This window comes from Camelus dromedarius, chromosome 24 (assembly GCF_036321535.1).
Source record: "Camelus dromedarius isolate mCamDro1 chromosome 24, mCamDro1.pat, whole genome shotgun sequence".
Lineage (NCBI taxonomy): Eukaryota > Metazoa > Chordata > Mammalia > Artiodactyla > Camelidae > Camelus > Camelus dromedarius.
In genome coordinates, this window is record NC_087459.1 from 28,985,392 (window position 1) to 28,997,857 (window position 12,466).

Here is a 12,466-nt window from a genome sequence, read left to right on the forward strand (position 1 = left end):
GCAAACTCTCCCCTACCCCCCACCCCAACCCCCGTCTCTCTCCCACCCGCAGCTCTGGCCTAGTTGGGCCCCATTGCTGGGATTTGGGGTGGCTTATCCCCAAAGCCCTGAGCAGCATGGGGGCTGCCCCGCCCTACACCCTACAGCTCTGCTACCCTGAGCCTGTTGGCTGTACACCACAGAGCAACATCATCCACCACTTATGAAACCCCCACTGAGACTACGTTTGTGTTTTGTTCTAAGTAATTCTCACACAATGGCTTTCTGATGAAGAATTATCACTTCCATTTTTTAAAGAGGAAAACTGAGGGACAGGAAGGTCATGTTTATGGTTGTGCAGCTTTCATCCATCAAACAAATGAGTCTTGCTCACACAGGACATGCTACATACACATTACACACACACACACACACACACACACACACACACACACACACACATGCGTGTTATGTAGCAGGTGTTCCATTCCTTCTCTAGGAATCTGTCCTGAGTTTAACCTGAAGCCAGGCAGGGTCTCAAAACATTCTAATACACAGGGGCTCAATTCTGGGACGTTCGGTCACCACTTATTCACCACATTTCCATTATGTGTCAGGAACTTTTCTGGGGCCAAACAGGCAATGCAGGGTCAGTGTCCCAGGAAGCCTGGGGGTTTAATGGCTCCCAGGGCTATGGAGTATGGCCTTACTGCCTAAGATCCAGAATCAGCCCCTCCAAGTCCTTAGAGGTGTGCTTTTCTTCCTTGGGGACCTAAGATTTCAGTGAGAGTTGGGTAGGGCAGTGTGAAGGCTGAGCCGCCCTGAGGGTCACTGGTAAACAGCCTTGCAAGTAGCAACAGATCCAGGAGCCAATGGGCTTGAGGCTGTGGGCTTAGGAGAAGGAATACTGCTTCCATTCTTCTTTGGCTTCTTCAGCATCTTGGGAACAGGAGGGGAGGAAAGAAAGAAGGTGAGTTCAGCCAGCAGCTCCACAGCCCAGGGAGCTGCTGGCACCTCCCACCGTCTCTTGCTCCCCAGACATGATGGAGTCCTGTCTGGGCTTGGCCAAGCGGGGGCAGGAGACGTGGGAGAGACAAAGGGCCAGGGTGGAGGGGGAAAGTCCACAGAACTTGCTTTTCCTAAATTTCTCAGTGCACCCAGGTGGCCACCTTTCTCCCCATCCTAAGTAATCCAGTCCAGAGCCCTGGCCTGTGTTGGGACGTGAGGAAGAACTTCCCAACTGGGAGGAAAACATAGGCTCTCCTGGGGTGGAGATTTGTGGTGATGGTGGGGGGAGGAATCTTACCCACCCAGCCCTTTCTGGTGGAGAGCAGTGAGGGACAGTGTGACCCCTGGGGAAATCTGCCTCCTGATGACAAACTTGAGCAAAAATCCCGTCTTGGACACCTTCCCCCCCTGTCCCCGTCAGGCCCCAGGCACTTCCCCTCCCTCAAGGCTGCTGGACTCCACGGGGCAGAAGTGGTAAGACTATGGGTGAGGAAGAGTACTGGTCACAGGTCCCCCTGCTCTATTCTCAGTCCTGCCCCCTCTCCCCTCTCCCCTTTCATAATCAGATTTCCTGAAAATTTCAGATCTCTTCTGCTTTCCCCCAGGAATCCCCCTACAATCTATTCATCACAGAGCGAAACCTGTCACTCCCCTGCTTAAACCTTCCATCACCCTTGGGAAAAAACCAAACTGTCCCCTTTGTCTAAAATGCCCCTCTCTCAGATCTTGGCATGGAGGGTTCCTTGCCCCTCTGGAGTCTGTACAGATGTCATTACATCTTCGTGGACTCTTTCCCTGACCACCTGACCTAGAGATTGGGAGACAGCCGCTGTCAAGATCGTCCTCTATCTCTCACCATGCTTTATATTTTCTTAGTACTTAGCAGGGTCTGAAATTATCATACTGATTTGTTTACCAGTATACTTGGGTAGCAGCAGTGGAATGCAGTAGTTAAGAGCGTGGGAAGTGGTTTAAACTAACACTTCCTGGATGTGTAAGCTTGGGTAAATTGGTTAACCTCTCTGAGCCTCGGTTTTCTCATTTGTAAAGTGGGCATGGTAGTAGTACCCGTGTCCTACCTAGGTCTGTTGTGAAGGTCAGGGAGACGGTGCCTGGCATACCAGAAGGACTCCGTAAATGTGAGCTGCTATTATTGTGCGAGTGGTTGTGATCTGCGGGTTATGATTACTCTCTCCATGGCCTCAAACAGTGCTGAGTGAACCAGAAGGTAAACCTTCACCTTGTGTGTGGGGTGCACCCTCCAAACAGCTGTCTCGTGGAGGGGACACCACTTGGAAGTGACAAAGAATGTGTTGTGCAGTGAGGAGCAGGACGAGCACTTGAGACAGTCAGGCGACCCTGGTCGTGGTCTCAATATTGGTATCACTACTGCGGGACTCCACTGAGTCCCTTTCCTTCCTCAGAGACTCTTCAAATATAATGATGTAATCTGCGCCCTGCCAGGGTCCAGGGGCTCCAGTTGGGCCCAGTGCTTCCTTATCCACTGCACACTCTTCAGGGTTGGGGACGCATGGTGCCTCCAACTCCCTCAGCTCGGCTTCCTGACAGTTCAAAGCTGCCACAGAGAGAGTTGACCGGGGTGAAATATTCTCGGTTTAAGCCTTTGAACCCAGAGACAAAGTTCCAGTCCTGGACACCGGATCTTCTTTCTACTCATGTTCTTCCCTCCCCTTCAGCCTCATCCACTTTTGTATTTGAGCCCCGCAGAGGAGAGCCAGCCCTGCCGCGGGGTGGGCACAGGCATGGAGGCCTTGGCCTCAGAGTGATTCAGACATGCAGTCAGGGTGCGTGTACAGTGGGGAGTACACAGATGCCTGAGTGAACCTGTGGGTCTCTGTAGTTTTAACTTGTTCCTGCTTTCCTCGCAGTAGCAGGACTGAGATTTTTAATAGAGGTGATTAGGTTTTTATTTATTTATTTTTAATAGAGGTACTGGGTCTTGAACCTGGGACCTTGTGCATGCTAAGCTTGTACTCTACCACTGTGCTATACCCTCCCCGCCCAGAACTGAGATTAATCAGAGGAAAAGACCGTAGGATGGTACGGCTGGTATTCTCTATGTTCTGCCTGAGGGAAGAAGTCGCCTGTCAAATGAGATGTTAGTCTCTAGGACTGTTGTGGGGCTAGCTTCCTTTGTCTGCCCTGCCCCCAACCCCAAGATATGGCCATTGTTCACCAGGCCTTGGGGAGGAGGGAGATGGGAGGGGAGCACCTGGGGGACTCAGAGGGCTAGAGCCTTCCCAAGGGACCAGGAAGGCTGCAGGCCTGGGAGCAGGTATTGCTGGTGGTGGCCTCATACTGAGTCCTTTGTCCCCTGGGTCATTGCTGCCAGATTTGCAGAACTGCCCACTCCGTGCTGGAGCTGCCAGTCTGCTCACTGGGTCAGTCTGGGGGACTGGGCAGACAGCTGACAAAATCTCCAAGGGGGAGATGGACTAAGGCAGGGGGCCTCCTCTTCCATTCTCAGTCCTCTTTGTTTGCAGAAGCTGAGCCCATCTGCCCCACACCTGTCTCCCAGCTCACCTGGGATGCAGTGTCTGTCTCCACGTTAAAGCTGAGGCATGGCCTTCTGCCTGTTTCCCTTTCCCTCAGTGCCTCCTGGAGCGGGTGGCTGTAGAGAGGCAGGTGTTAGAAGGCGAGGCTTGGTCTTTTTGTGTTGAAGGAGGAGTCTGCGCCTTGTGCAATGAGGTGTGGCATGGGCTGGGCTTGCCCAAGCTGGGGCAGAGAGGCCGTTGAAAACGCTGGTGCCTGGGGTATGGGGAGGTCTGCATCACCCTTCTGCAGTTTTCTCTCCTCTCCTCTAAGTTTCGGACCCATTTGTTTTTCCTTTATTGTTTATATGTGCTGACAAACTTTTGTCCTGGGCTGTGGGTCTTTTCTAGAGACCCACAGATTTTCATATGGAGTTTAAGAGCTTTCATTCTAAAGCCAGACTGCTGGACTTTGAATCCTGGCTCTACCACTTACTAGCTGTATGGCCCTGGGCCAGTTCTTAACTCTCTGTGCCTTAGTGCCTCACCTGTAAAATGGAGAGGACATAGGATTATTGTGAGGATTTAATGAGTTAATGCATCCAAAAACTTAGAATAGTACTTGCCACATATTACATACTGTATACATGTTTGGATTTGCTATTATTCCTTTGATGTCTAGAAGTTCTTTTTACGTAAAGGACATTAGCCCTTTATGAGTGGCAAATATTTTAACACAGTCCTCTGTTTTCTTTTTTTTTTTTTTAACTTTTTATTTTGAAATAATGTGGATTCACATGCAATCGTCCAAAATAATACAGAGCTCTTGTATACCCTTCATCCAGTTTCCTTCAGTGATAACATCTTGCATAACTATAGTACAATTTCACCACCACAAAATTGACATTAATGCGACCCACTGACCTTATTCAGATTCACCCATTTTACATGTCCTTATTTGTATGTGCCTGTGTGTGCATATTTAGTTCCTTGTAATTTTATGACTTGTAGATTTGTGACCACCACCGCCACATACAAGATCCAGAACAGTTCCATCAGAGGGATATCTTGTGCTACACTTTGATAGCCTTCACCGCTTCTTTCCCTCTCCCCTCCCTAATTTTTGGCAACTACTAACCTGTTTTCCCTTTCTATAATTTTGTCATTTCAAGAATATAAGTGGAGTTATATAAGTGGAGTTGTAGAGTTGATAGCCTTTTGGGGTTGCCTTTATTTTCATACAACATAATTCCCTTGAAATTCATCCAAGTTGTTGCATGTATCAGAAGCATGGTCCTTTTTTGTTTTCGTTTTCGTTTTGGTGGGGGAAGAGGTAATTAAGTTTACTTATTTATTTACTTATTTTAACGGAGGTACTTACTGGGGATTGAAACTGGGACCTTGTGCATGCTAAGCGTACACTCTACCACTAAGCTATACCCTCCCCCACCATGTTTTATTGGTGAGTAGTATTCCAAGGTATGGATGATCCACAGTTTGTTTAACCAGCCATTGAAGGACATTTGGGGGCTCTTACAGATAAAGCTTGTAGGGACATTTGTGTACAGATGATTTTTGTGTAAGTTTTCATTTCATGCCCAAGGGTGCAATGGATGGGTCATAAGCTAAGTGCATGTTTCATTTTGTAAGAAACTGCCATACTCTTTTCCAGAGCAGCTGGACCATTTTACGTTCCTGCCATCAGTGTGTGAGTTATCCAATTACTCCACATCCTCACCAGCATTTGCTGTTATCACTGTTGTTTATTTTAGCCATTCTGACAGGTGTCCAGTGATATCTCATTCTGGTTTTAATTTGCATGTTCCTAGTGGCTAATGCTGTTGAACATCTTTTCATGTGTGTTCAGATAATTGCCATCTGTATATCCTCTTTAGTGAAATGTCTGTTCGTGTGTTTTGCCTGTATTTTAATTGGATTGTTTGTTGTTGTTTTTAGAGTTTTGCAAGTTTAAAAAAATATTCTAGATATATATAAGTACTTTGTTGGAGATATCATTTCCAAATATGTTCTCCCAGTCTATAGCTGTCATTTCTTTCTCATGGCAGGGTCTTTCACAAAGTATAAATTTTTTATTTTGATGAGGTCCAATTTATCAAGTTTTCCTTTTATGGGTTGCGTCTTTGGTGTCAAGTCTAAGAACTCTTCCCCTAGCTATAGGTTCTGAAGATTTTTGTCTATTTTTTCCCCTGCATTTTCTAATTTTACACTGAAGTCTGTGGTACGTTTTTTAAAATTGAAGTATAGTCGATTTACAATGTTGTGTCAGTCTCTGGTGTACAGCACGGTGATTCAGTTATACACACACATATATATATTCTTTTTCATTATAGGTTACTATAAGATATTGAATATAATTCCCTGTGCTATACAGTAAGGCTTTGTTGTTTGAACTCTCTGATATATTTGGAGTTAATTTTTGTATAAGGTATGAGATTTAGGGCAACGTTCATTTTTTTGGTTATGGATGTGCAATTGTTCCAGCACCATTTATTGAAAAGGTCATCCTTTTGTCACTGAATTCCTTTCGGGCCTTTGTCAAAAATCAGTTGGGCATATCTGTGTGGGTCTGTGGATCTAATTTCTGAGTTCTCTGTCTGTCCCATTGATCAACGTGTCTGTCCCTTGCTAATACCTCCCTCTCTTGATTACTGTAATGAGCCCTAACATTGAGTAGCGTGATTCTTCCCACTTTATTCTTCTTTGCAAAAATTGTTTTAACTGTTATTTTATTATTTTTCAAATATACAATACAGTGTTATTAACTATAGTCACCATGCTGTACATGACATCCCCAGGACGTGTTTATTCTATAACTGGAAGTCTGTGCCTTTTGACCACCTTCACCCATTTTGCCCATCCCCTGTTGTCCCACCTCTGGCAACCACCAATCTGTTCTTTGTATCTATGAGTTCGTTTTATTACTGTTATTATTCTACATATAAGTGAGATCATACGATATTTGTTTTTCTCTGTCTGACTTATTTTACTTAGCATAATGCCTTCAAGGTCCATCCATGTTGACCTGCCCACTTGATGACTTCAGCATTGGCTTCAAGGTTCAGACTCCCTCCCTTTGGGGTCCTGTCTCTGGCTCCCCTACTGTGCTCCCTCTCCGGGCTGTGCTCTCTTCCCCAAGAGGACCTTTAAGGCCCAGGAGCCAGTGAGGAGAGGCAGAGGAGAATGCGCACGGCCCCAGGAGGCTGCCGACCCCCTGACGCAGGTTCACTCTGCAAACATGGGAGTTGGGTGACAAGGGAGAAACCTGGGTCTGAAGTGGACAGGAGCAGGAAGTCACAGGTGGGACACCTCAGCCCTAACAGCCCACCTAGATTTGTTACTTTCCTCACCACACTGTCCTACCCCTGAGGGACCCACTGAAATGTGCTTCTCAACCCCCAACCCCGTCAACAGCTGTGGCTTGATCTGTGCGTCCCTGACCCTAAGGACTGGCTTCCGTCTGGGATCTATCTGGGCAAAACCTCCAGGCAGCACTGACAAGGTACCTGAGCACCTGTGTGATACCACCTCTCCTTTCTCTTCTCAGGACCTGGTGGTCCTACCTCTCTCCTGCTCTTCCTGTGGCATCCAAGTATCCTCCTTTCTGCTAGTCCCAGGTGATCTATCCAGAAAACTCTTTCTGGAGCCAGAGCAAAGTCAGGGGAACTTCCACTCCTAATGTGAAGGAAAGAGCGGTCAGGACCACATGATGAGTGGGTTTCTCTGTCCTCTCTTCATGCACTCTCTGGGCAGAAAAACTGGTACGCAGTTGTCCACCAAGTTCACTTTCTGCTGGGCTACCCAGACCCTGCCTGCAGTCCCCTCTATCTTTCTGGCCCCAAACCAACCCAGCCTCAACCCTTTGTTGCCAGAGTAACAGCCTTTCTTCTGCCTGGGATGCCAGCGGGGAATCTACTGGGCACTGGGGATTTTCTCAGGTTGAAGGACTGACACCGTGTGTGTAGGGGGCTAGGTCTCAATTCCTAGGGCTCTGCCAGCAGCCTAGGTTTCCACAGACTCTGTGTCTAAGGTCTCGGTTTCCTGAGCACCTGTCCTGGTTGCCATGGCAACTGTGCACTAGCCGAGCATGATTGGTAACCAGCTGTGTGGCCACCCCCAGAACCTTAAGATCTTGGAGGCCACCAGATGGGCATGACTGAACATAGACCTTCCCCATCAGGGAAGGTCTGTCACACAACAGGACCTCTCCACGGTCACCCCAACCCCTGTGCTGTCATGGCTTCCCCTTCCTTCTCCCCGACAGAGCGACCTGCACCCAGTCATCCTCTATAATCCCAACACCAGGCTCCCTTCCCCAATGCCTCCAACACCTGTCTCCCACCATGCCCACCCTTTCTCCTCCTGCCTTCACCCCAGTTTCCCTTGGAGCCTGGAGAAGCCTTCAAAGGAAGAAATGGCCCTTCATGGCTAGATCCTTCCCACAACAGGGCCTCCAATCCCAGCCCCCCAGGAACAGAGGTACCACCAAGGTGAAGGTGTGAGCGAGATCCTGGGGGACACAGTGGACTGAGCCTGACGTGCGGCCCAGATCTTTCCCCCAGCTGTATGAGTGTTCTGGAGCTGCCGTAACAAATTTCCACCAACTCGGTGGCTGAAAACAACAGAAATTCATTCTCTCAGGGTTCTGGAAACCAGAAGTTGGCAATCAGTTTCACTGAGCTGAAATCAAGGTGTGAGCAAAGCTGTGCTCCCTTCAGGACCTCTAAAGGAGAATCTGTTCCTGCGTCATCCAGCCTCTGGTGGGCGCACCACTCCAATCTCTGCCTTTGTCACATTGTCCCTTTTTCTTCTGTATCAAGTCTCCTGCTGCTTCCCTCTTTTAAAGACACTTGGGATTGGACCTGACATCTTTGGCAGATCATCATTACACCAGCCTTCCCCCAAATACACAGGTAAGTGTTGATCACTTAATCTTATGAGTTGTGGTAATCAGCCAGGAGAGGAGTTGAGAAGTAGGAGGAAGGGTCTCAGGAGCAGTTCTAGGCCATAACTCTCAGTAGCCTCCAGGCAGGCCCACCTGGGGTCAGGGTAGGGGGCAGCAGGAAAGACCAGAGGGGATGACTGCCTTTCTCCCCAAGCTGCGCAAGCAGAACTTAGCTAAAGGCTTCCTTCATGCCACTTGCTCTGCTCTCAGGTTAAGAAGCACTAGGGATTGTGTGTAAGAGCCTGGGCAGTCAGACAGACCTGGGTTTAGACTGAGGCCTCACCACTTACTAGCTGTGGTTCTCAGAGTGTGGACCAGCAGCCAGCAGCATCAGCATCTCCTGGGTGTTTATTAGAAATGCAGTTTCTAGGGCCGCACCACAGACGTACTGAATCAGAAACTGAGGGGAGCACACCATTGTGTTCAGCAGCCCTCCAGGAGATCCTGATACCCGCTGGAGTTTGAAAACCACTGTTTTAGATTCCTCCTTTAAATTTTTTGTTTACAGCAAACACACAGTGATTGGTAGGATTAACCAAAGTTACGTTCACAGAGGACTTACTGCAGTGCCTGGATCTTCAGAGTAGGTGCTCAGTGCATATTTGTGGGATGAATGAAAGCTTTAAAATGAGTGATGGAATACCATTGGTGAGGTTTCATTCGCTCAGCAAACATTTACTGAGTGCTAGGTCCTGCCTGGGGCGATTTTACAGGTGATTCACTCCAGTCCAGCCCACAATTGAGAGGGTAAATTGATAGTCCCAGCGCAGGGTGAGAAGTGCTCCAGCTGAGGGGTGTTCAGATGGGTTGAGGGAGGCCGAAGATGGAAGGAAGGAAGGAAACCATTGTTGATTTAGGTGCTCTCACACATGCATTATCTTTTAGATCTAAGAAAAGCATTCGAGTGTAGTTCATTTCCTATACCTGCTTGCTGTGTGACTTTGAGCAAATCACTTGGCCTCTGTATGCGGCTATATTTCCCCATCTGCAGAATGGGAATAATACCACTGAGTTTTGTTTCAAGCAGCTAGCACAAGCCCTAGGGGATAGTAGGTTCTGAAAGATGATATATATCTTCCTGTAATCCTCCCAGCAATCCTGTGATATAGTGTTATATTCACTTTTGAAAATACAGAAGGAGCTAAACATGCTAGAAACCTAGGCCAAGGTCAGTTACTGCAGTCTGGCCCAAACTTTAGCATTGAGCTCCCTGGCAGCTATGGCAGAGAAGGAAAAGTGATGGTTACCAGGAGAGTTGTTTAATTTACAGAACAAAAGGAGACCACCCAGCAATTTGGGGGACCCTAAACAGGGCTACCCCAAGGCTGGCTCTACCTGCCCTCTCTCCTGCTCCACTTCCCAGCGAGTGGGGGTGGTTGGCTTGTCAGAAGCAGAATTGTTTCAGTGAAGGCCCCACTTGACTCACAAGTCTGATCAGATTCAAGGGGAGGGGACATAGACCCTGCCTCTCAATGGAAGGACTCTCAAAGAAATTTTGACCAATTAAAAAAAATCATATCACTTGATATCCCAGGTTGTCAGAATTAGGATAGTGTTTAAAACCTGAAAAGGGTAGTTTCCTCTTATTTGACAAATATTTATTTTCTTTCCCTGTGGTGGTCCTGTGCTGGGCTCTGGGGAACATGGCCACCCCCTTGTCTGAGCATCAGTGGCAGAGTGGGTGTGGGGAGAGGAAGGGTGGGGCCCCACGCAGGCTGGTGCCCTGGGCTCAGGTCCTGGCTCTGCACTTACCAGCTGGTGACCCTGGGTCCGTTTTCTCATGAGCTCTAAGATCCCCTCTGTGTTACAGTTTTTAGGAGAGGGCTCGGTCTGTGCCTGGGCACCTCTTGAGGGCAGCTTGGGGGAGGTGGGGACAGTGTAGGGGTAGAGATACAGGTTGAGATAAAGGGGGAGGGTTCGGGGAGCTGGCTTGAGCTTTGGACAAGGGAGAGTGGTGGTCTGCGGAGGCTGGGGCCCCTTGTCCCAGTAGTTTGGGGGAGAAGAGTCCTGTTGCCCCACCCAAGCTTCCCACAGCCTCAGCTGTGGGTACCAGTGAGCTGCAAGCCATGTTTCCTTCTCCACCATCTTGAAACCTTCTTGCAGCCTCAGGACCAAGGCAGGACTTCAGAGCTTCAGTTCCCTCTCAGGCCTTCTCCCTTTCACCCCCAGCCCTGGTCTCTCCTCAGTTTCTGTACAGCTGCCCAAGCTGAGGTTATTGCTGGGGACTGTGGTCACCACCTGTTGGTCACTTCGTGATGTGCCAGCCCCCAGTTCCTTGTCTCTGCCCCCTTGACTCCCATCTCTCCTCTGCCTAGGGCACCTCTCACTCCTACCTGGCAACTTTCTGTTTCCCGTCCCTTCCAGCCTCCCCCTTCCTCTCCTTCCCCTGCCCCTACCTGGCCTTTTCCTGTTGGATTGGCATTTGGCAGATGGTGCTGGGGCTATTGCAGAGAGTGGAGTCCGAGGGACTCTGATCCTTCTCTTCCACTAGCCATCCTCAGGCCGTGAAAGGACCTCACACGAGCATCTCCTTGTCTGATCTAGAGGCTTCCACAAAATCATCCTTCATCCCTGAGGTCCCCCAGCATATCCTGTGTGCCCACCCTCACTGAGTAACAGACAGTCCCCATCCCATTTTTTTGAGGCCCTGACTCCCTGCCAGGGAGAGATCTGTCTGGACCTGTACCCCAGGGTAAGGCCAGCAGTTTATCACATGTCCCTCTGCATAGTTGAATTCCCCCTACCCATGGCCCCATCTTCCTGGTTTATGGCCACGTGTTTAACAGCTCTAACTCCACCCACGTTGCTCACCTTGTCTTTATCACCTTTCTTAAAGTAGTTTTTGACCAGCTTCTCCCCAGGCTCTTTTAAGCCCTAACCAACTAGCACCAACTTCTATTCCCCACATTGACATCAAAGACATCCCTTCCCCAGCAAGCGCAGGACCCCTCAGTCCAATATGCTCCCCTTTGCTGAGCCCAGTTCCACTGAATTCTCTACACCTCCAACCCTGAAAATCTATTTCTTTCTGTTTTCCTGGCTTCATCCAATTTCTCCTTCTTCTACCCCACCCACACTGTGACATCTTCCGAATGAGACCTTCCCTACCCTCAGCTCTCCTTCCTCCCAGAAGCTGGCCTCATCCCATATCCCTGGAGACTGAGACATAAGGGGTGTCTTCCTGGCTCTCCTGTTCCTTTCCTTGCTGCTAGAGGGGCCAGGCCAAGGGCCTCGGGGTCAGTGTTTTGTCCTGCACCTGGACCTATGCCCTCCCCTCTGGATCTCGGGCTGTTCTTTCTGGGCTGAGATTAAGGAGTGGTGGGCTCAGGCCTGACCTTCTGCTGGTTGTGGGGGTGGGGGAGCAGTGTGGGTTTACCCCACCAACTCCTGAGATTTGGTAGATGGGAAAGCACACTGGGGCTGAGAGCCTGGATGTGTGTGTAGCTGGGGGGTGAGTTACAGCTGTTGAAGTTCAAGTCAGTCACTCCCATTTTCCAGCACGCCCATGTGATAGGAACACAGTGTGGGGGTATCTCTGGGTTGACCCATAAGCAGCAGCCAATTCAGGAGTGGGAGATGGGAGATGAGGGGTCCCTGCACATGGGGTGGTGGTGGTTTGCTGCCTCATTTCCTTGACTTGTCTTGACCCTATTGGAGGGTGCCTTCCTGGACAGAACCTTTGCTCTTCCCCTGCCTCCTCAGCCCTGGCAGACCTTCCTAGCTGTCCTCTGCTGTGGTCCCAGCCATACCATGGATGACTGCCCTGGATGCATCATAGTGCTACTCAGCAGCATGGTCCCTTGAAGGACCTCTGACCCTGTCCTGTCTCCTGACCCACATCAGCCCACCCATAGCAGAACCTCAGGGATGACTCTGAATGATCCCTTCCAGCACCTAGACTTGTCTTTCCCAAACCAGGATCCAGATCTGGGGTTGCCTGGCCCAGGTGACTAAAGGGAACTTCACTACCTGGTGGGTCTAACCCATCAAGACAGAGCCTAAGAGCCTAGAGCATGACCTCTTC

The 12,466-nt window shown here is 49.4% G+C and overlaps 1 long non-coding RNA gene across 1 annotated transcript; it reads right to left on the reverse strand.

Moving 5' to 3' along the window:
• Positions 1-387: 387 nt before the first annotated feature.
• LOC116147167 (uncharacterized) lies at positions 388-3,658 on the reverse strand. The gene is made up of 2 exons (XR_004130636.2): positions 3,532-3,658; positions 388-918 (listed from the first exon to the last, which is right to left on the reverse strand). It is a non-coding gene; the product is annotated as an uncharacterized LOC116147167 (long non-coding RNA).
• Between the last annotated feature and the right edge of the window lie 8,808 nt (positions 3,659-12,466).